At 49.2% G+C, this 22,733-nt stretch overlaps 1 protein-coding gene across 3 annotated transcripts in view; it reads left to right on the top strand.

The window, feature by feature from the left end:
* The window catches only part of LOC133262089 (spermine oxidase-like), a 57,650-nt gene that overhangs the window by 3,797 nt on the left and 31,120 nt on the right, over nt 1-22,733 (top strand). For 2 of the 3 annotated variants that reach the window (XM_061441010.1, XM_061441008.1), the window contains exon 1: nt 187-346. The exons of the other annotated variant lie outside the window; for it this stretch is intronic. The gene's annotated coding sequence lies outside the window, so the exon portion shown is untranslated. Of the gene's footprint in view, nt 1-186; nt 347-22,733 lie in introns of those variants that run through there. 3 annotated transcript variants of the gene reach the window in all.

The raw sequence follows: 22,733 nt of genomic DNA, 5'->3' as shown, positions 1-22,733 counted from the left end.
AGGCTTCACCCCCCGCCCGGGGCCTCCGCCGCTTCGGGGCCCACCGTGGCCACTCCTTGCCCGGGCAGGCCCCGGCAGCTCCGGGGGCAGGCGCTCCGCCACCCCGCAGGCCCGAAGCGGCCGCAGGAGGAGGAGGAGGAGGAGGCGGGGGGATCCTTGAGGCGGAGCCGGGGCGGGCCGAAGGGGAGGCGGCTGGAAAACAGGCCGGCGCTGGTTCTGTCCCCGCAGTGCCAGCAGCCGCCGCAGCCGCGCCGGGAGCCGCTCAGGGAGGGAGGAGGGCAGCGAGGCGCTGAGGCGAGCCGGGCGGGCGGCCAGACCCCGTCCCCTCCGGCCACCGCAGAGAGAGGTACGGGGCGGGCGGGGGGGGGCGGACGGACGGACGGGACGCGGCGGCCCCGCTGCCGGGGCTCTCCCCTCCATGGGCGGGCACAGCGAGGGCTCCCCTCGGCTCCTCGCCGGCTCTCCTCGGCTCCTCGCCGGCTCTCCTCAGCGGCACCTGCCGCGCCCCGGCCCCCCGCCAGCATGGAGAGGCCGGCGGGCACCTCGGCTCCCGCTCAGGGCACGGCCGAGGAGGGCTCCTGCCCTGCGGGGAGGAGCGGGCGGGCGCCATGGGGGGTGTTTGTGCCCCATGCCGTGCCCTCGCTTTCATCAGTCACCTCAGATCCGCGCTAAACCTCCTTGCTCGGCTCCGACGAACCCATGGCGAGCTCAGGCGGACAGCGGGAGGATGGGGTTAGCCGTCCCTAAAGGTGGTTTTGGGGGGATAAGGACAGCACCTCGGTGCAGGGTGATGTGTGCGGCTGCTCTGGGTTGTGCTTTCCCGTCCTCCCAGGTGTTTCTGTCAGCGTACCGCCTCAGTGTTTGCAGGCGATGCCGTGAAGAAGGAAGGTTTAAGTAGGGAAAAGTCCCCCTAACCTGGTCCGGGAGGCAGGATGCCTCGCGGGTGGTTCGGGTGTTGGTGCTGCTTGTTTATATCAAGCTGTTACAGTCCCGGGGGCTTCGGCAGCTCAGCTCCATCCCGTGCTTCCATTGACTCCTCTAGAATTGCCTTTAAAACCCCTGCAGTGGGTGAGGGATTAGACCTGGGGTAGCCAAACGCACGAGAACCAATTGCCGGTTACCAAACCTGACCTCAAGATGAAGCTTTCCGGTATCCTGAGCCATAGGAATACAGCTGATCCACAGGTTCCTTACTCTCTGACCGCCCCTAAATATCCTTTGCGGGGTGTATAGGCGTGCTGTCTCCGATCCACGGCTGGGACCAGCTGTAATTGCCCTGTACATCAGATGTAAACACGAGCTTTGCATGAAAGTGAAACCGTATGTATAAGCTGTGCGCGTCCACGCTGCGATCCTGCACAATGGAGCCCGGAGCTCTGTCCTCAGCTCACCCTGTTGATCCACTTTTCCTTTAGCCTCTACAGCAGGGTCCTGTTCCCAGTTACCAGACAGGTTTAGCGGAGGATAAGGAATCAGCCTAGGAGTGTTTTCTGCATGTTGTGCAAGAATGCTGTGTGTTTTCAGCCTGTAACAACTGTTGTTTTATTGACTTAGTGATAACATTCTCTCCGAGCTCCTTTTCCCTTTCCAGGTTAGCCTAGCACTTACTAATCTTTTATGGCACTGCTGTGGAACAGATGTACAGTGCACTGCAGTGAGTAGCAGGGTCTGTAGTTTCAGCTGGCTTTGCCTCTAAACCACCCAGTTCTGCCTTTCCCTTGTACCCCGGTCATGGAGTGGGTAGCTGGACTGGGAAACTGATTTGGATGGCTACTGAGCTGGCAAAACACCAACACTCTTGGGTCTGACTCAGTTCCTGCATCCAAATCGTTGCACTGCTGCTCAGATGTTTAACTGGGTAACTTTAGGTTTAGAGGAACATCTAGCTGGTGTAGTGGCCAAGCTGTATGTGGAGTTAGGCAGAGAGGTCTGGGTGTTTGAGTCCTGAAAATGCTGGCTGATGGCCCTGTTGCTGCTTATCCTTCTCAGTCCTTTGGAGCAGCTGTACTGCTTTGTGCCACCCTTTCTTGAACCAGCAGAGTGGGTTGGAACACCACAAACACAGCGCTCGTGTCCTGGGATCCCCTCTCCTCATCTCTGCTGTTGCTGAAGGCACTCATGCGTTACCCTCTCAGGTTTTCCCTTGAAGGCTCTGTTGTGTCTCTCACACCAAAATGTGCTCAGTTGCTGTCACGACTGTGGTGTCTTTGAAACACAGCCTTTTCCTGGGGTGGGGGAATCGCAACTGAGTTCGTGGGGATGGAGGGGTTAAGGTGGAGTTGGGAAAGCTCTGTCAAATCACTAACATTCCTCACAAACAGGAGCTTAATGCTTTAGGGGCTCCCTATGGGACCCTTTGGTCTAAAAGGTGTGATGGTGCTCTTTTACAGGTCTCCACCTAGGCAAGCAGTATCAGTTGGGTCTTTCACAATCCTCCATCCTCAAAAGGTAGTGGTCTCCTGCTCGTCCTCAGAACCTTGGAGGGGTGTTCCTGCAGATAGTGTGTTCCTGCTACAGAAGGGGTTTCTACCCTGCCAGAGGGGAGACTGAGATGAGCTCTTAGGCAGAAGCTCTTCCCTGGGAGGGTGCTGAGGTGCTGGCACAGGGTGCCCAGAGAAGCTGTGGCTGCCCCATCCCTGGCAGTGTTCAAGGCCAGGTTGGACACAGAGGCTTGGAGCAAGCTGCTCTAGTGGAAGGTGTCCCTGCCCGTGGCAGGGGTTGGAACTGGATGAGCTTTAAGGTCCCTTCCAACCTCAACCAGTCTGTGACTCTCAAAGTGTAGCTGCCTCAGCCCTAGTTCCATTGCTTCGTGTTTTCTGTGACTGTCATCCCACAGAAAAATAAGCTGTTTTAATGAAATTTGAGATTCTCCAACTAATTTCCTGCTGGCCTAAATGAGGGTCTGAGGAGAATGGCCATGCTGGCTTCTGAAGTATGTGGATTTACTTACTTTGTATGACTGGGTTATGTAAAAAAGAAGCTATTTTCTCTGTGCCTTTGACAAACAGTAAAATACAGTTGTATTTCACAAAGCAAACTGCTGTCTCCTTCTCTCAGGAACCATAATTAAGAGACCAGAAAATGGAAAAATGTAGAAATACCCTTTCCCAGTGGCCACAAACATTAGTCCTCTCCAGAAGTTAATGAAGCCAAGTCTATGGAAACTAAATAACTGATTCTTTTTAGCTCTGTTGGTGAGCCAAAGCGTTGTGTTAGGTTGGTAAATGATAAAGAGGTATAAAGGTTACCCCTTGGAAGTGAAGTCGGTGAAGAGTGGGTTTGAACTCTTCTCAAGCCAGAGTCTAAACCCCTGGCTTAAGGATCTCTCCTGCTCTGCTTGGATGGAAAAATGAATCTATAGCACAGCAGTGATGTGGGAGAGGGGCAGTATCCCACCACAGTGGTGAACCAGGTGCTCTATCCTAGCTGGTAGAAGCTGGGGTTCAGATCCTCTTGCACACCAAGTATGCTACCAGGTCTGTGATGAGGGAATAGCAGCATAACCACATAAAATACTAATAAATGCAACTGATCCCTTGTGTTATGGACTCATAAGAAGCACATAGTTTAACAACTGCATGTTTAACGTGTTTCCAAACCATGTTATCATCCTCACAGTGTTCCTGTTGAAGGAACATGGAACACTTTCAGCTACCTTGATGATGTGTCCCATTCTCACCAGTTCTTGATGTGTTGTCTTTGATGTGTCCAAGTGTAGCCTGCTCTGTGTAGAGGGCACATGTATGCGTAGTAACACCGCTTGAGTTTAGAGTAGTCGCCATGGAAATTGGTTCCAAATCTTTGCTTGTTTTTTAAATCTGATATTTCCGTGGTTTCTTTTTATTGTAACAAAAGATTCCAGAAATAGTATGGGTGGGAATATGAACTACTTGGAAAATAAAATCATTGTGGTGATTCCAGTTAGAGTGCATTATGGCACTTGCATAGACCCCAGTTGAGGTGCATCGTGGCACCTGAAGAGCGTGTTGCTGTGGTGCGGTAGTTCCACGTGATGCTCTGGAGAGTGGCTTTGTAAGAACCCAAGTTTGAGGTCCTGTGTTGGTGTCCGTGTACAGCTCTGAACATGTTTTGGGGAGCTTGTGGGGTTCAGCTCCTCCCTGTACCTCTTAGAGTCTGTAATAAAGCCTCGTGAGGTTAAGCTTGACACGTACAACTAGGATCTCCTCCGTTGCTGTGGCAGTGGTTTCTTCAGGGCTTTTGTAACAACCTGTTCACAGGCTGAGCCTGACAGCAGCGTGACACAGGCTTTGCTTTGGGAGGTGCACTGTATATCCTGCAATCCCAGAGCGGGTTGGGTTGGAAGGGAGCTTAAAGCTCCTCCAGCTCCACCCCCTGCCACGGGCAGGGACCCCTTCCACTAGAGCAGCTTGCTCCAAGCCCCTGTGTCCAACCTGGCCTTGAACACTGCCAGGGATGGGGCAGCCACAGCTTCTCTGGGCACCCTGTGCCAGCGCCTCAGCACCCTCCCAGGGAAGAGCTTCTGCCTAAGAGCTCATCTCAGTCTCCCCTCTGGCAGGTTCAAGCCATTCCCCTTGGCCTGTCCCTATAGGCCCTTGTCCAAAGCCCCTCTCCAGGTTTCTTATAGTCCCTTTGGGCACTAGAATACGTTGCTGACCTTTCCCTCTGGAGATCTTCAAGTGCAATAGATTTCTAAAACATGGTGTTGCTTTGGTGAGTTTTAACCATGTCCTTGCTTTTAAGTGCAATTTATGTGTTTTGTCCTTGTGGCCACTGGAGTTTCTGTTCTGTGGCATCCTGGGCCCAGGAACAGGAGGCTGTCAGGATGGATTTGGCACTGAGGGAACTCTTGGGCTGCTCTCAAGGCGGTGAGTTAAGCTCCTCAGCAGAAATGTAGTGCAAGAGGGGTCAAAAAGCCCCTCCCTGCTGCTCACACTGGAGTTTGATCCCTGAGCTATTTCAGGGTAGTTCTCTGCTAAGAGGCCATGCTTTAAGTCTCAGTAAAACAAGACAGCTATTGTTAGTGCTCTCAAATAGCTCCAAACCTATTGGTGGTGGCTGGAGCTCGCAGGGCCTGAGGGAAACAGATTTGCAGCCCCGGAGTAGTGATTTACACAGGGCTTTGGGTGTGACATATTCCTCTTCAGAGCTCTTTTCCACATCGTCCTCTGAGCCCACATTTATGTCCTGATGCAAAGGGATGGAGGGGGAGAGAGCTGGAGGTCCCCGTAGCAGACCAGTGACAGCATAGAGGTTGCAGTAAGAGAGGCAGATTCTCAGCTATGAGAGACTTGAACTGACATAAAAAAAAGACAATAAAGCTTAGGGGGTAGGTCACTTGCATTTCTTTCTGTTTAAAGGGCTGTAAAGTCTTTATAATGGCTTAAAAATGTCATTAAAATCAGGGGTTGTACCTCCTGAGTTCAAAGGCAGGAACTACCTTTTAAAGCATTAAGACAGTATTTGTTTTCCTGGCAGAGAGCTAAATGGAGGTGGGTAACTTCTGAAGAATGGAGAGTTATTCATTTCTTCATCATTCATTACTCTGCATAATGCCAGCTTCTTCTGCAGTGCCTCCTCTAGGTTTAGCTGGGTGGCATTTCACAGTGTAGGTTGTGGCATGCTTGGAATGACTGAAGTATTGGACAGGATATGATGATCTTTGCACACTGAGGAGAGAGGGGAAGAAAACCACTTTAATTTGGATCATTTCTGCTCTGAAGTACCTACCTGAGCTACCTTGTAGTTAATGGATCCAGAAAATACCTTGCACTAAGCTAAGCAGGTAGTCCTGGCCCACCCCTAAACTGGGAATTGCATAAGAAGGGAGTTTCTTTGCCTTTATAAGACCGCTATTCAATTGATTGATTTTCAAGGGCAGATGGGGAATGTTTTTTTCTCCCAAAGAGATTGCGCAGAATTGGAGCACGTTAACCCAGAGTTTCTGTTGGACAGACATGCATTTAGTCTGAAGCTGAATTCAAAGTTCTTCTGTCCCATGGGCATGCGTGTTCCAGGATGTAGGTGTAACCTCCTGCTTTGATCTGCAGTCTTCTTCCGACAGGATTTTCTCTTTTGGAATCGGTCACAGTTGTGATCCCAGAGCACTGACAGGGAGAGAGCTGGGCTGGTTCAGCCTGGGGAAGGGAAAGCTCCTGAAGGGGAGACCTTAGAGCAGCTCCAGTGCCTAAAGGGGCTGCAGGAAAGCTGGAGAGGGGCTTGGGACAAGGGCCTGTAGGGACAGGCCAAGGGGAATGGCTTTAACCTGCCAGAGGGGAGACTGAGATGAGCTCTTAGGCAGAAGCTCTTCCCTGGGAGGGTGCTGAGGCGCTGGCACAGGATGCCCAGAGAAGCTGTGGCTGCCCCATCCCTGGCAGTGTTCAAGACCAGGTTGGACACAGGGGCTTGGAACAAGCTGCTCTAGTGGAAGGTGTCCCTGCCCGTGGCACGGGTTGGGACTGGGTGAGCTTTAAGCTCCCTTCCAACCCAGACCAGGCTGGGATTCTATGACTGCCAGGCAGATGTGCATCATTAGCCTGTCTGGTAAGCCTTTGGTTGAACTGAAAGTCCTAGATCCTTTTGGAAAGCCTGGGGATCTGGAAGGAGCATCTCTTTACAAGGCACTGGCTTCAGCAGTGAAACTGTGAGATATTTTCCCTGTTCCATCCTATCTCCGACTGCTGTTTCCTCTCTTGCATTAACTCCTCACCCGCATCGGGGCATAGCCTTACTGGTGACTTAGGCTCCTGGTGAGAGGGTTTGTCCTGTTCTCATGTATGCTGTGGTGTGAGTGCGGGTGAGCGATCTTGATCAGGCAGCCCACACTCCTGGCAGCACATTATTACTTGTTTTCCTAGGGTTATTTTTCAGTTGGATCCAAGCCCTGGCTGGTCCCGTGGCTGCTGCTGTCAGCACTCCCCACACAGCCGGGGCTGTCCTCCTTAAGGACAGTGTGATCTTGGATCTAAGTTTCCTGGGATTACAAAACTATGCCTCTAGATGTGTACTTAAAAAGCCACACAGACATACACACATGAGTGGGTGTTTCTGCCTTGGAGCACTTCTGTCACCTTGCTCACTGTGCTTCCATAGAATCAATGCATTCCATAGAATCAATGCATTCCATGGACAGATGTAACTGAGAGCAAGGAGATTTGCAAGGATGAGCCAGGAGGAACTGTGGGGGGGCACACAAGGAAGCAGAAGCTCCTAACACCCCTTTGCTGCTGAAGCTGATAGGTCAAGTGTTAACCCAGAGATAAAGGTTAGTATTTGAGGCTTGCAGTTTACGCTCTGCCACTTGGATGGTCTGAACTTGCAGAACGCTGTGTACCCTTAATGCTTATAGAAGCACAAAGCTTCCAATACTGTAGTAGACTAGATGTGTAGTAGCTAAATCAAATGTCCCCTTTATAGTCACACCATTGCTCCAGTTATACAATAGTATCTGGTGCCTCTGTTTGGACTTGAAAGAGAACTTGACAAAGGGCTGAATGTGACCCTGGCCTTCAGAGCTAAGCACTGGGTCATTACCCTTTTTATTCCCTGATCCCCTTGGTGTGGGATTTGGGAGTGTGGCGGGCTCCCTGGGGGATAGGGATTGTTAGGAAGGTGTCCCAAGTTTTGATGAAAGCACTGCATAAAGTCAGCTTTGCTCGCAGCAGCTGGGCAAGGTGGTAGGAAGCGCTTGGAGAGGCTGCAGGTCTTGGTCGATGCTAACTTGGCTTTTCTGCATGAAGGCTTTATGGAGGTGGGGTTTCCCACACCAGGCTCCTGGTGGAGCAGAGGGACAGGCAGTGCTGGAGGGGAGGTGGGAGTCTGGATTTGCCAGCTTTGTTGTTAGAGAAGCACAGACGTTTTGCTCAGGGCTTCCCCAAAACATGAAAGGGATCCACTTCTGAAGATCTTACACATGGAAATGTTCCAGGCAGGAGCAGAAGAAAGGCCTGAAGAGAAGAAAAGAGAGAGTGGCTGCAGGGTGAGATGTGAAGGAGGTAAAATGGGAGTAAAAGTGCAGGCGGGCTCCTGTTAACAACCATCCCTGTGCTGTGGGACGTGAGAGGGACTATCCCAGTGGGAAGCCGTGCTGGGGAGCTCCTGTTTTGCCAGGCTGGTTGGTTGTGTCATCTCTATGTGGATGGATCTTACAGCATTGCGCTGGCAGGTTACAGAAGTACTAGGGAAGCTTCTGTGCTCTGGGGCTGCTCCTGAGATGTTCTGTGTCACGTTCCTGCTACAAGTAAGGCCAGAAGGGTCCTTCGTAAATTGTCTAATCTGACCTCCTGCCCCAAGACTGGGTCAGCCCTATCTAACCTTTCCCAGCAGGTATTTGCCCAGCACGGTTGTTAAAAGCCTCCAGCGATGGACTTTCCCCATCCTCCGTGGATGATCCTGTAAAGTCCTTTATTGTTCTTAACCATTGCCAGGATTTTCCTAGTTTCTGACTTCCATTTTTGTGCTGCAGTTGAAAATTGCTGACCCCTTGTCCTTTTCTTACTGTACAGAGAGTGCGGTTCAGTGCTCTGCGGCAGACTTTGGGAATGCTTGGGCCCCGTCTTTGATAGAATCCCAGCCTGGGTTGTGTTGGAAGGGAGCTTAAAGCTCCTCCAGTTCCAACCCCTGCCATGGGCAGGGACCCCTTCCACTAGAGCAGCTTGCTCCAAGCCCCTGTGTCCAACCTGGCCTTGAACACTGCCAGGGATGGGGCAGCCACAGCTTCTCTGGGCACCCTGTGCCAGCGCCTCAGCACCCTCCCAGGGAAGAGCTTCTGCCTAAGAGCTCATCTCAGTCTCCCCTCGGGCAGGTTCAAGCCATTCCCCTTGGCCTGTCCCTACATCCCTTGTCCCAAGCCCCTCTCCAGCTTTCCTGCAGCCCCTTCAGGCACTGGAGCTGCTCTCAGGTCTCCCCTTGAGGAGCCTTCTCTTGTCCAGGCTGCCCCAGCCCAGCTCTCTCAGCCTGGCTCCAGAGCAGAGCTGCTCCAACCCTCGCAGCATCTCCATGGCCTCCTCTGGCCTCGCTCCAACAGCTCCACGTCCCTCTTGTGCTGCTGCCCCAGAGCTGGATCAGGACTGCAGGGGGGTCTCCCCAGAGCCCAGCAGAGGGGCAGGATCCCCTCCCTGAGCTGCTGCTCACGCTCTGGGGGTGCAGCCCAGCACACAGGGCGGTTCTGGGCTCAAGCGCTCACTGAAGCCGGGTCATGGGGAGCTTCTCTCCACCCAGCACCCCCAAGTCCTTCTCCTCAGGGCTCTCTTGAGCTGCAGAGCCCCAGACTTGCCTGCAGTGCTCCATCTAGTACCTTCCTCTCCTGAGCTCTCAGACACAATTGTATGACTGCCTTTGGGGTATGATGGATCCACTTCTTTTCTTCCTACAGCAGCACAGTGTGTTTGTCATGGCAGGTTTCATTAAGGCTTTGTCTCTTTACCCCCTAGAAAAACAAGGTATGAGCTCTTCAAGTGCCCTTTTCCACAGGGATGTGTTATGGATCTTCACAGGCTGTTCCAGAACAGAACAAGGTGAAGGTCTTTGCCAGCTGCTCTCACCAAGGCTTTCCCCAGGACCTGCTTGGGCAGTTACGCTTTCCTGAGCTGACCTTCCAGCTGTAGTTCACAAGTGACCTTCCACCTCCCTGCACTGGGTATGCTCTGTGCATCTGATTTGTACGTACTACTATTGGTTTTTGTGAAGGATACAGTTATTCCTGCATTTCTGAAGCTGGTGAAGCTGATTCTGAGAGGAGAGGTAGCGTTTAAACATAAAACAGGGTAGAAAATGCAGCAGATAAGCATTAGAAACATTATGCTGAAGCAAACTGGGTAAGAACCCAGCCAGCATTACAAGAGCATTTGACCGTTTGCTTGAAGGTGATTGTTGTAACTTCAGGAAGATTATCCCAAATGGCTGTGGAGTAATAGGGACAGGTCTGGGTGCTGCTGGTCTGTGGGGGCAGTGAATTTGGGTACTGCTGCTGCCAGGTGGATAGGTGTCCATGTTGCACAAAGCACCACAGTTTGCATTCACTGACCTTCTCATACCTTGTGTTCTGTGTTGGCAGTTTTTAGATGGGTCATTTTACAGTATGCTTGGGGAAAGTTTAATTTGAACTGTATTTAAGTACATCACTTTATCTTGGGGGGGGGACACGACACACGACCCACTTGTCTGTGTTGTTACAGGCATTTCCTGCAGATCTGTTAACACCTCTTACACTCTTTCAGTGGGAGAGAGTGGGAAGTGTGTGTGAAAGGCATGTCTGCATACAGAGAGCCTTTGTCCTGTGACAACTGGAGAAGCTAGCATCAAAATGAAGGCTGGCCTGGACAGGTTTGAAACACCTCTTGGCATCGACTCCTGTTTACTGTGGTGGGAGGAGCAGTCTGGATTGTGTTTGAACTATCAGCATGTATCTCCTTTGAATTCCTCACAGTTTCCTTGCAGAGCTTTTGTGTGATAACTTGTGTGATGTGAATCTCTAGTTTCTCTTGTTTCAAATGGCAGTGAAAGCTTTAGTGTTGCTTGCATTTTTTCTCCCTTAATTCCAGCTGCAGGGATCTCTAGTCATGTGGAAAGTATTCTGTTGGCAGCTTTTGAGTCTAAAGTTCTTGTTATCACTGAACAGGTATAGAGTGCTGGGCAAAATCCCTTCCTCAGTTTTTCTAGATAACAGTCTCTTAGAAGTGAGGGGTAATATGGTTTGCATAGGATATCTGGAGCTCTCGTTTGACCTCCTGCTCTAAGCAGGGCCAGAATCAAGGGTAGGTTTCTTATGAATGCTTCTGATCATGTTTCAGACCTTTTCCAGGCAGTGTGGCAGGTTTATGCCATGCTTAGTGCTCTCACCGTGAGGAATATTATCCTCTTGTGTGATTTTAAGCTGAAAGAGGGGAGATTGAGGTTAGATGTAAAGCAAGAAGCTCTTCCCTGTGAGGGTGCTGAGGTGCCCAGAGAAGCTGTGGCTGCCCCATCCCTGGCAGTGCTCAAGGCCAGGTTGGACACAGGGGCTTGGAGCAAGCTGCTCTAGTGAAAGGTGTCCCTGCCCGTGGCAGGGGTTGGGACTGGATGAGCTTTATGCTCCCTTCTCACACAAACCATTCTATGATAAGCGTTTCCCTTGCTGTCAATTAAGCCTAGTGCTTCTGTCCTTCTCTTCCTGTTCACTGAGAAGAGTCTGGCTCCATCTTCTCTGTAATGCTGCAGTTAGGTAGTTGAAAACAGGAATTAAATCCTCCACTAACCTCTACTTCTTCTCAAAGTTACAGAAACCCCATTCCCTCATTCTCTTCCATCATGTATTCCAGTGACCAGACCACCTTAGTAGTGCTCCACTGAACTCTGTCCAGTTGTCAGTGTGGTCTTGGGAGTGCAGCTAAACTGGATGGTGCTCTAGATATAACCTCCTTGGTGCTAAGAAGAGGAGCCACTTCCCTAAGCTCTTGGCTCTTGTCCTTCTCAGTATAGCCCAGTGTATTGATAAACCCATGGACTCTTGCTCTTTCCAGCCACACTGATGGCCATTAGCTTGTTTTTAAGCAATGCGTGCTTAAAACAGATGCTAAAGCCTCAGTGTTCAACTCAGAAGAGCTAAACTCCCCATGGATCATCCCTGCAGGCTGAGTTTGCCTTTATGCAGCTGTGGGATATTGAACCTCCAATTATACCTTGACCCTCTAAAATGTCAGAGCTTTTTCTGGAGTCCCTATAGGAAATTGCTCCCCATTTTTGCACTTGTACCTGTGACTTCTCTTTCTTAACTATTCCCTCATGTTGATGTTGGATCAGTGTATCAAAATCATTTGGAAATGTAAACCTGAATACCATAGCACTGCAGATCCTCCCAGCTGAATCATCTGATGGATTCCTGGCCATACATTCCAGTCTGTCATCCATACTGGTAATGGAAATATTGCACAGCTCTCCTGCCTGGCTGCACCCGCTTTCAGTGCTCTCCCAGTTAGATAAGAAACCCTTGATAATATGCTCCAGGAACTATGTTGTCAAGCAGCCACTTGATGCTGATTACATCTAGTTTGTTTTCATAGCTGGATCTTATAGGAATGTGATGTGGAACAGTGTCAGAGCTAATAAAGATTGCATTTCTGAATAGCCTTATCACTTCTGGGCAGGCATACGTTCCATTTCCTGCTGATACATGCATCCTTTATTATTCCATAGGATCTGGAAGCTAGAAGGGGTCTGAAAGGTGATGGGAGCTGCCCCTGTCCCCACTGAGGGTTTCAGTGCACACCAGGTCTATCAGGAGTTTCATAACGGGATGGTTGCGATAGGACAGCACCAGGAGATCAAGAGGAAACAAACGTGATGTGTTTGTGGGTCCCAAACAATATTAAACAATTACCTGGATCCAGCCTTCTAAGCAGCCTTTGAACGAATCCCAACCCCTTCTTCTGCAAGGGCTGGAAGATAAAGAACGTGTCTAATCTGTACCAGGTATCAGGCAGTGGTTATCGGTGCCTACGTGCTGTTACTCAGATCTTGTTAGCTGTCTAAGTGGATAATAGGCAGTACGCTTCACAACTACATAAGTAGATTAAGCTTAATCTGCTTTGGAGCAGGGAGGGGAAGATGTGCTTGGTGACAAATGGACACAGATGATGTGCAGTGGAGCAGTGGTGTAAATAGGGTGCTGTGTCCTCATCACTTCAGGAACTTTCTGAGGCTGAGGGTCTGTGTCTGCAGCATCTGAGTCCCAGAGCAGGGCGCTGCAGCACTTTCAGGCTTTGCCCGTGTTAGCCAGGCAATTCCACTTTTACAAGTAGTTTTTCTAGTGGTTAAATCTGTCAGAGGTGTCTTTTAATAGAACATGCAGGATAACTTTATCCCTGGTTTTAAATCTAGCATGGGACTATAGTGATAGGACAAGGGATGATGGGTTTAAACTTAAACAGGGGAAATTCAGGTTAGATATAAGGCAGAGGTTCTTCCCTGTGAGGGTGCTGAGGCACTGGAACAGGTTGCTCAGAGAAGTGGTGAATGCTCCATCCCTGGCAGTGTTCAAGGCCAGGCTGGACACAGGGGCTTGGATCAAGCTGCTCTAGTAGAAAGTGTCCCTGCCCATGGCAGGGGGTTGGAACTGGATGAGCTTTAAGCTCCCTTCCAACCCAAGCCATTCTACAATACAGCAGAGAGGGACATCCTGTGTGTGTTACACCTGGATTTTGCAGTAGGTTCCTAATCTTAAAGCTTGTTTCCAGTATAGTGAAGATGCCCAGTGGACAGGATCAGAAAGCTTGCACAGGGCTTCGTGTGACCAGTTCTGTACATGGAAGGAAGAAGCTGTTTGGAACTGGATGATCTTCAGGTCCTTTCCCACCCAAACCATTCTATGACTATTGAAACGTCCTCCCCTTTCTTTCCTGGGAAGATGCAGTTACTGCATTTACCCATCTTAAAACATTTGGAGGGGACTGACTCTTTCCAAAGACCTAATGAAAACCAAGTCAGACTCTTGCGGATGGGTGTTTATATTTTCCCATCAGCCAGCTTGTTATTGGCAGCCATGTGCTCAAATCCACAGTTTATGACTTGTCCCCACCCATTATATTCTCAGGAGAAGGTATCGGCAAGGGACATTGCTGGGTACAAAAGCTGCCTCTGCCAAGGGGATCTTTAGCTCAAGGTAATGGGTGTCTATGTGAAACATACCCTTTCCAAATGCTGTGTGGGGTCCCTTGGGATTGATGGAGGGGTTTGACAGAAGGCTCAAATTGAGCCCAACCTTTGGCTTCTTGGGTCTTTCACTTATAGCCTGCTTACCTCATCTAAAAAGCATCTTCAGCTTGTCATGCTATCTAACCTCTGGCTCTGGTAGTAAGCAAAGACGGTAGTAGACCTCTTAAAGTGTCTTAAGCAAATGTATACTCTATTAAGTGTGTTTGTCACTGAGCAGCTCATTTATATGGGAAGTTTAGAGGATTCTCTGATGCTTTCTGTCTTGACATCTGTGATTTTGAGGCCAGCAAGGGTTAAGAGTCCATGGGAGGAACTGATTCCACTGTGAAGTGGGGTGTGAATTTAAAGCATGCTGACTTTCCCATGGAAAATCTGATTGAATAACAAAACCCCTTAAATCACTTTTATATTGGATGACAAGAAAAGATTGCAGGGGAGCTGGTTTGGTCCGTTTCAGTGTAGACAAACTTCCAAACCACCAATTTATTTTAGATGAGCTAGAGAATAGCTGTTGAATGCAGAAGAGTTTTTATAGCTTATTACAAGGGCCTGTAGGGACAGGCCAAGGGGAATGGCTTTAACCTGCCAGAGGGGAGACTGAGATGAGCTCTTAGGCAGAAGCTCTTCCCTGGGAGGGTGCTGAGGTGCTGGCACAGGGTGCCCAGAGAAGCTATCAAACCAGTCTGATTCTATAGTTTACCCACACCTGATTTAGTACCTGAACTAAGAGCATGGCCAGCAGGGAAATTCCTGTTTTTTTTTCCAAAGGGTCTTTCACATTCAGTGTCTAAATTACTGGGACAGGCTCTGGAGAGGGTCTGTGTCCTTGGTTTCACTAAAAACAGAGCCTGTCCTCCTAGCTGAGGCGCTGGTGGTGGGTAGCTCCAGGTAAGTGTTCCCTTCTGTTGCTGTGTGTCTTGGTCACATTTCAGTTTGAGGCATGCAGAGAGTGCTCTGTTACAGATGGTCTCCCCAAGGTGTTAAATGAGGTGATGTTTGCATGCTTGCTGTAGCAAAATATATGTGTATATATATATATAATAGCAACTGATAATACTTCTATCTCCCATCTCAATCTGCTGTGTATTGAAGTAACCTCCCATAGTCAATCCATCATCAACTTTGAGTTGGGCTAGACATGAACTTGTATTAAAGGGTGAAGAATGCTCTGTCATATGCAGTTGATAAGGGAAGTCAGAAATAAAAGGACACATTAAATTGCCAGTGGCCTTTTTTTCCCTTTAGCTGGAAAGAGATAATGGTGGAGGTTGTTTCCCTCCTCCCATATGGGTGATAGCTAGACGTGCACTTGAGATTGCTTTTCAAAACCAAGACCACCCTTGTGGTGGTCTTGTCCCTGCCTGCTGCAGATCAAGCCCATGAGCACTGCTTGGTTGGGCATTAGTGTCTTTACAATGTGTTTTAAGCCCCAGACCAGATGGGGCTTAAGATAAAGTGGAGAGATCTGTGATGCTTCTTGGCTCTTGGGGAGGATTCATCTTGAGGTTGTGGCTGAGCATGGATCCACAGTGTTCACAGGATGAATGTGTCACCGCACGCCTCCATTAGGGTCTTTAAGCACTGTTTCAAGTTGCCTGAGCCTAAGTCCTAGGCCTTACACTTGACATCTTCTGTCTGGAGTCAAGGCATTGACTGTGGCAAGCAGCCCTTTGGAAAGCTGTGCAAAGACCCTCGTGTCTGTCAACACCCAGTGACCTGTGTTTCAGAAAGGGCCATTGTGAGGAGGAGAACAAGTTTCACATCACATGTCCCCCACCAAGTCCTGTCCTTTCGCTAGGAAGCCTGGTTGGAGAATGTTAATTGAGTCCCTTTTTCACCGGAGGAGGCTTTGCTTCCTTCCCAAGTTTTCACAACACGTTGTCCAAATACACAGCCTATGCTTCATTCAAGTGTAAATCTTTTCTCTTTAACCTGGAAGTTATCCCAGAAAAGGAAAAAGCCTTTCCATTCACTGCAGGACAGACCCTTGTGCTTGCAGGGGAAAAAAGAAGTGGATCAAACTGTCCAAACAGGAAGGGAATTCAGAAAAGACTTTGCTCAGTGAGTCTTTGCTCTCGTTTAAGTTTAAATGGTTGTCCTATAAACTCCACTTTATCTCTCTGTTGCTTTTGAAGCATCATACAATAACTGAGGTGTCTGCTATATTTAGAGGTGACATTTTTCTTGCTCTATGGATTTCAGCATGCATAGGATGAATGCAAGCAGTGAGTTCAGAGTTCCTTCCTTATCTCTTCTTTCTTCCCCAGAGCTCAGTCCTGGTGGGTATCTAATACTTCACACTGACTCCTTTTCAGCTGAGGGCATTAATCAATCTGCTTTTCTGGCACAGGTGGGTGCTAATGCTGCTCTACATATGGCAAAGCTGAAGTATTGAAAGGATAAAGAGTGATGTGTTTAGATGGGAGCTCATTTTGTGCAGCACATCACAATTGTGCTGTATTTTTAGCGAGTTATGGATAGAGTTGTCATTCTTTTACCCCCAGTCACATGGGAAGGCTGTGGAAGAGCAGATAAATCACCACTGTCACAGTTCCTCCTTTCTGCTGTTTACCACATGGCAGGTTTTCCTGCTTGTGAAAAATCTCTTAGATCTAAAATCTCTCTCTTTTTCCCCCTTTCAGCCTGTGCTATTTAATTTTTCTCTTTCCGAGCAGTGTTTTATCTCCATCCTGTGAAGCTGTTGGAGCCACAGTTTCCTGAAGAGGAGCAATGCAAAGTGAACATCCCTTTGTTTCAGTAAAATGGCTTGATTGTCACAGAGAAGAGATGGTTTTGCATTGAGGAGGAGTGAAAGGCACCTTGCAGAAGTGATAGTCCATCAGTAGTGTGCGTCCTGTGGCACTCCAGGCTGTTCTTAGCAACCTCAAAGCACAAGAAGTCAACTGGAGGAGGTTTTGTGCTGGAATCTCCAGACAAAAGCTCCTTGGGCTTGGTTTTGAAGGTTGCAACAAGGGAGAAACAAAGCTGAAGGTGTCACCATTGTGTTTTCATCTCCATCCTCTCCCACCCTTCTCTTTTTCATCTTTCCTGAGCTATTTCTATTCTCCTCTCTGCCTCTGTGTCCCTAGCACTGAGGAGGAGGAGTGTCACTCAGCAGAATGAATTGCTTCTGTTGCCTTACTGCAGGGGTATTGTATTTTTATACATATATAGATGGGTGTGTGTATATATTATATATATATATACATACACACACATATATGTAAGGGTATCCTATACAGGGTCTTCCTGTACAAGACATTGTTTGCTGATACCATCTGGGTATCTCTAGATGACCTGAATGCAGACAGTGATCAGTTAGGAGAATGTATATATAACACCATACCTTAAGCACCTTGGGGCAAACATCTGTCTCCTTCAAGAAGAGCTTCTGGTGGGTAAAAGGCTCAGAAAGCCAGTCTGCCAACCATGATCCAGACTCCATAGAGACCTAAAGACATGCTTCCCAAGCTGAATTCCCCTGCCTTGGGCTCTCATGTGAGGTGTAGTGGGGTGGAAAAAGGTGTGTGTATGGCAGCGTGTCCTGGTTATGGGTCTACTGCCTTAAGACTGGAACATGTGGTTTGTCTTTAATGCGGAAAGCACGAACCCAGGAGAAGTCCCCTCAACACAGCTCCTCCTGGAGAGACATAGAATGGATCATAGAGTCACAGAATGGTTGGATAGAACCTTGAAGCTCATCCAGCTCCAGCCCCGTGCCACAGGCAGGGACACCTTCCACTAGAGCAGCTTGCTCCAAGCCCCTGTGTCCAACCTGGCCTTGAACACTGCCAGGGATGGGGCAGCTTTTCTGGGCAACCTAATACTTTTCCTATATCCTTTTCCTGGAGTCCTGTCTAGTCTGTTCCAGGCTGAAGCCCAACCCAGTGACTGTCGGAGTAAATCCATGTGGTGTTCCTAATTCTGCTTCTCATCCCTTAATAATGTTTCTGTTGTCTTTAAGGATTTTCCCTGTGGCTTGAATGGTAAAGATGTGGTAAGTGCTCGGGCATGGCTTGAAATCAAAGATTCAGTATGGGTGTTGCTTTCAAAGAGAGAACTGATGCTATTTAGAGAGTGGTGCTGCTATTTCAGGGCAGTTTGTTAGGTCTGGCTTCTAAGAAGTGGTGAGGAAAAACTAATTGCTTTCGGGCTAGCGTGTCTCATATGGTGTGTCCTGAAATGCTCCTCATGTACACATTGCCTTGGAAGCAGTACTGAGCCTCTCTGCATGTGGATCCATTCCCTGTCTCACCCTCCTATTACAGAAGATGGGAGGAGAAGAAAAGATGCCTGTTGGAACTTTGCTCCCAAAGCTTGCTGCAGTGAATTTAAAACCCCAAACCACAGAGAATTCCCAAATGTAATATGGATCCCAGTGTTTATTTGACTGAGACCTGATTGTCTTCAGAGTTGTGCAAACATGGGCATGGATCCTATTTAATTCAGCTGCTTTTATCCATTAAGTTGCCCAAACAATTGGAGCAAGGAGGGTAGTGAAGATAAGATCACCCAGTTATGCAGATGGGACAGGATACAGCTCTTTTTGGCACTAAGAACACAAGTTCTTCAGGAAGCTTGTTTGCAGCATTGTTCTAGCCATTATGCTGGTGTTTTCAGTTTATAACCTTTTTTTTTTCCCCCCATAGTTTACTGTCTGTATCTCCTTCCTTTTACAGTCCTGAAAGCTTTGCTTTCATGAGAAACTTAGTAGGTATCTCTGAATACTGAATGTGAGGGAGGAGCTGGAAATAAGGGGAAGATTCCCACCCTGGGGGCAACCAGAGCTTGGAAAGCTTGCAAAGACATGGGACAGCAGGCCACCTTGGGTCTGCAACAGCTCTGTGCCTGAGCTATTGGAAGGAAGAGCTCCTGCCTAAGAGCTCATCTCAGCCTCCCCTCTGGCAGGTTAAAGCCATTCCCCTTGGCCTGTCCCTACATCCCTTGTCCCAAGCCCCTCTCCAGCTTTCCTGCACCCCCTTTAGGCACTGGAGCTGCTCTCAGGTCTCCCCTTCAGGAGCCTTCTCTTGTCCAGGCTGCCCCAGCCCAGCTCTCTCAGCCTGGCTCCAGAGCAGAGCTGCTCCAGCCCTCGCAGCACCTCCATGGCCTCCTCTGGATTCTCAAGTCTGTGATGGTCAACAGGATGTGGAAACCAAAGGTGTTAGCACTTTTGGCTGGATCACAATCTCTGTCACCAGGGTTAAGATATGAATATCCCATTCTCTGCAGCAGGGTGAATACCACCCTGGTGTCCCTGGTTCTCTCCAGCTTCTTCTGGTGCATTAGAGGAGTGTTCTGGCAGTGTAGAGGAGTGTTCTGGTGATGGAGTAGGTAGATGTTGTGGGTCTTGTAGCTAACCTTCCAAATCAAAGGGGATGCTGCAGCGTTTACTCATTCTATCTTCAGGGATGTGTAGAGCAGCAGATTTACTGGATTTGCTCCTCTGTTGTGCAAGGAACATGCCAAAGCTCTGCTCTTTGTCAGTACTCTGAAACTCCTTTTAACTGTGTCCTGTGTAATGCTGTAGCCTCTGGCACAATGAACCACAGCATGACAGTGGTCTGATCTCAACTAGCTGCGTGGGCAAGGAGAAGCTCCATAGCCCAGACTGCATGGCACAGGGAAGTCATTGTCTCAGCAGCAGAACTAACCAGCTTTGTGTGACCAGAAGAAAAAGGGCAAGGAAGAGACTTGGTGCCTCCAAGACCATCCCGAAAGCTCAGTCTGACCAAGATTTTATCAAGGGTGGCCTTGCTGCGTGTTTGTGAAAAGGCCTTTGACTTCATTCTCAGCCCATTCCTCTGGGAATCACATGGGGATGGTGGCTGCCTCCCAGCGCTTCCATGGGAGCTTCTGGAGGTGAAGGAAATCATCTTAGTCTGTAATTTTACACTGCAAATCAAGATGCTGACCCACTGGCCAAGGTGTATGCCAGCAGGATGACAAAGATGTTGCTTCAGTACAGGGAAGATACGGACCTGTTGAAGAGGGTCCAGAGGAGGGACGCAAAAATGATTTGGGGGATGAAGCACCTCTTCTATGGAGACAGCCTGGAGAAGCCTCCAATGAGACCTTATTGTGGCCTTTTAGTACTTCAGAGGGACCTATAGGAAAGATGGGGAGAGACTTTCCCAGCTCCTTGCAGGGAGCTTGGACTAGATGACCTTAGAAGGTCATTTCCACCCCAAACCATTCTATGACTGTATGATTGTCATGGTAGAGGAACACACTTGAGAATCAGCCAATTATTTTGATTCATTTTCGTTTCCTTCAGATGAGGACTTGAAAACCACATAATGGTGCATTCTATCAGTTTGAAATGGGGTGATTCATCCCCTGTGATCTTGGCAGGATGTTCTTTGCTTTCTTTTTTGGATATCCTTGCGTTCTGTTAGTGTCAAGCACTGTATGGATGTACCCCGTGGCAGACAACCTGCTCAACCCATATGTTAGCTTTTAAAAGACCCCACTCGGAATAGGAAGTCTTTGTACTCTGTGCCAAGATGCTTGGGGCTTGTTAAATATATTCTACTTGTCAACAACTACCCAGTTGAAAAAGTAGCCTTGGTGTGAATCAGCTTTGAACAAGTTCATTTGACTCAAGGGATGTTTGCAGGCATTAAACCAACTTGGATCGCTGCCGTAAATGTGCAGTGGTTTCCTCATCAAAAGCACCCCCCTTTTTTGTTATGTTTTTGTTTTAATCTCCTCTATAAACATCCAAAAGGACAGAATTTTTTCCCAGTTAGCATGTTTTTGGTGACTTGGGAATGTTGGTGTGTTAATGGATCACTTGCAAACTGAATGTTGGGGTGCAGGGGTGTGGGTGTAACAAGGCAAAACATCACAGGCCGGTTTGGGTAGGAAGGAACCTTAGAGCTCATCCAGTTCCAACCCCCTGCCACGGGTAGGGACACCTTCCACTAGAGCAGCTTGCTCCAAGCTCTGTTAACCTGGCCTTGAACACTGCCAGGGATGGGGCATGATGAGCAAGGTGAGCATGGTCATCTCTCTGTTGTCAGGGCTGGTGGGTAAAGGTGTGGCACAGGGGATAACTGGGTTGTACTGGTGGTGTGGGATGCAGTAGAGAGGGTGCTGCAGAGGTGATGGAGATGCTCCACTCAAAACATGTTGTGGTCCAGGGAGAATTGCTCACTTGGGCTCTCCTGTCCCCATGCGGTGTTGGCAAAGGTCCTGCCTCTGGTCAAGCATGAAGAGATGATGAGGAGCAAGGAAATGACATCACACTGATGGGAAAAGCAGGGATTTGGGATCTATCTTACTTATTTTAAGTACTATAAAACACTGGATTCATGGAGATCATGCTGGTGATGGTCCTCCTTGAACCAGGATGTGGTAGATAATTTCAGGGGCTGTCTGTGAGCTGTCAGAACAGGTCACCACCACCAAGACCTGCTGCCTGCCCATGCCTGCAAAAGAGGGCAGCAGAACTGGTGTGGGGCTCAGTGACATGTTCCAGTTGCCCACATCCAGCTGCCAAACCCATTTAGACTGAAACACTGAGCTGGATAAAGCCTAAACATGAGGATAAGGATGAAATGCCACTCTCCAGGTGGCATCCCAGCCACTGAAGGCGAGTTCCCACAAGGCATAGCACTGGTTAACCTTGATCTCAGTGCTGCATGTGCTGTCACTGACACATTTATGAGCTTGGGAAGGGCCCTGGTATGTAGTAGATGGCTGCAGACCATTATCCTGCTCCTGCAGCTTTCCATGTAGCTGGGTAAATGAGGTGTGTCTGCTTCTGATGCCATAAACCTCGCTGGTGTTTGCACAGCTACTGCACAAAGGCACTTTATAACAGCAGGTTTGGTTCACTCGCTGACTGATGTGGAGCACTTAGTTCCATTAGTAACACTCCTGCCTTCTGTGGAAAGGGCATCCATGCTTAACCCGTGCTGGTGGAAACGGGGATGCTGAAAAGGATTTTGGAGTGCAACCTGCTGGATTAAAAAGGAGGTAGACAAGGATAGGAAGAGACGTATCTTCCCCTTTGATGTGTTTACAGCCTGGAGAGCTTGGAAAGAGCATCTTGAAGTAACAACAGTAAGAATTAATGTGCTTGCTTCCGAGAAGGCTGATGAAAAGGGAAAAGAGGGAGAAGTTACAAAATGCTTGTTTGTTGTGCCAGGAGCTGGAGAGAAACACAGCAATGGGAGGCACTGGTGACAGACATCTCCTTCCTCTTCCCTTCTGTATCTACTCAGAGATAGGACCTGCTCTGTCCTGTGCTCAGTGGACAGCCTGAGTCTGAAGCCTGCAAAGGTGTTAAAGGAGATAAAATCGCTCCAGCGTAATTAATGCTCCCAGGCACTTCTCCCTCAGCTGAAGAAGAAGAGTGCATTAGAGATGATGATTGAAACTGTTGTTGCTGCAGTTGCTCAGCTAAAGGTTACTCATTACAGCCCTGCACTAGTACAAGTAGTGCCAGACTGAGTAATGAGGTAATGACCTGAGTACTGGAGTGTCTTCACATCTGCTAAGTAAATCTCCCTTCTGGTGTGGAGCTTTTGCATATGGGCTCGACTGACAGTGCTTTCATCTGTGTGCAGTGGATGAAATAAGAGAATCCCAGAATCCCAGCCTGGTTTGGGTTGGAAGGGACCTTAAGACTTCTCCAGCTCCAACCCCTGCCACGGGCAGGGACCCCTTCCACTAGAGAAGCTTGCTCCAAGCCCCGTGTCTAGCCTGGCCTTGAACACTGCCAGGGATGGGGCAGCCACAGCTTCTCTGGGTACCCTGTGCCAGCGCCTCAGCCCCCTCACAGGGAAGAGCTTCTGCCTAAGAGCTCATCTCAGTCTCCCCTCTGGCAGGTTCAAGCCATTCCCCTTGGCCTGTCCCTACATCCCTTGTCCCAAGCCCCTCTCCAGCTTTCCTGCAGCCCCTTCAGGCACTGGAGCTGCTCTCAGGTCTCCCTTTCAGGAGCCTTCTCTTGTCCAGGCTGCCCCAGCCCAGCTCTCTCAGCCTGGCTCCAGAGCAGAGCTGCTCCAGCCCTCGCAGCATCTCCATGGCCTCCTCTGGCCTCGCTCCAACAGTTCCACGTC

This window comes from Pezoporus flaviventris, unplaced genomic scaffold (assembly GCF_033815535.1).
Source record: "Pezoporus flaviventris isolate CSIRO_AGI_PZ_B2104156 unplaced genomic scaffold, CSIRO_AGI_Pfla_v1 ptg000188l, whole genome shotgun sequence".
Lineage (NCBI taxonomy): Eukaryota > Metazoa > Chordata > Aves > Psittaciformes > Psittacidae > Pezoporus > Pezoporus flaviventris.
The sequence above is the reverse complement of the archived record's forward strand: the minus strand, read 5'-3'. Positions and strand labels throughout refer to the sequence as shown.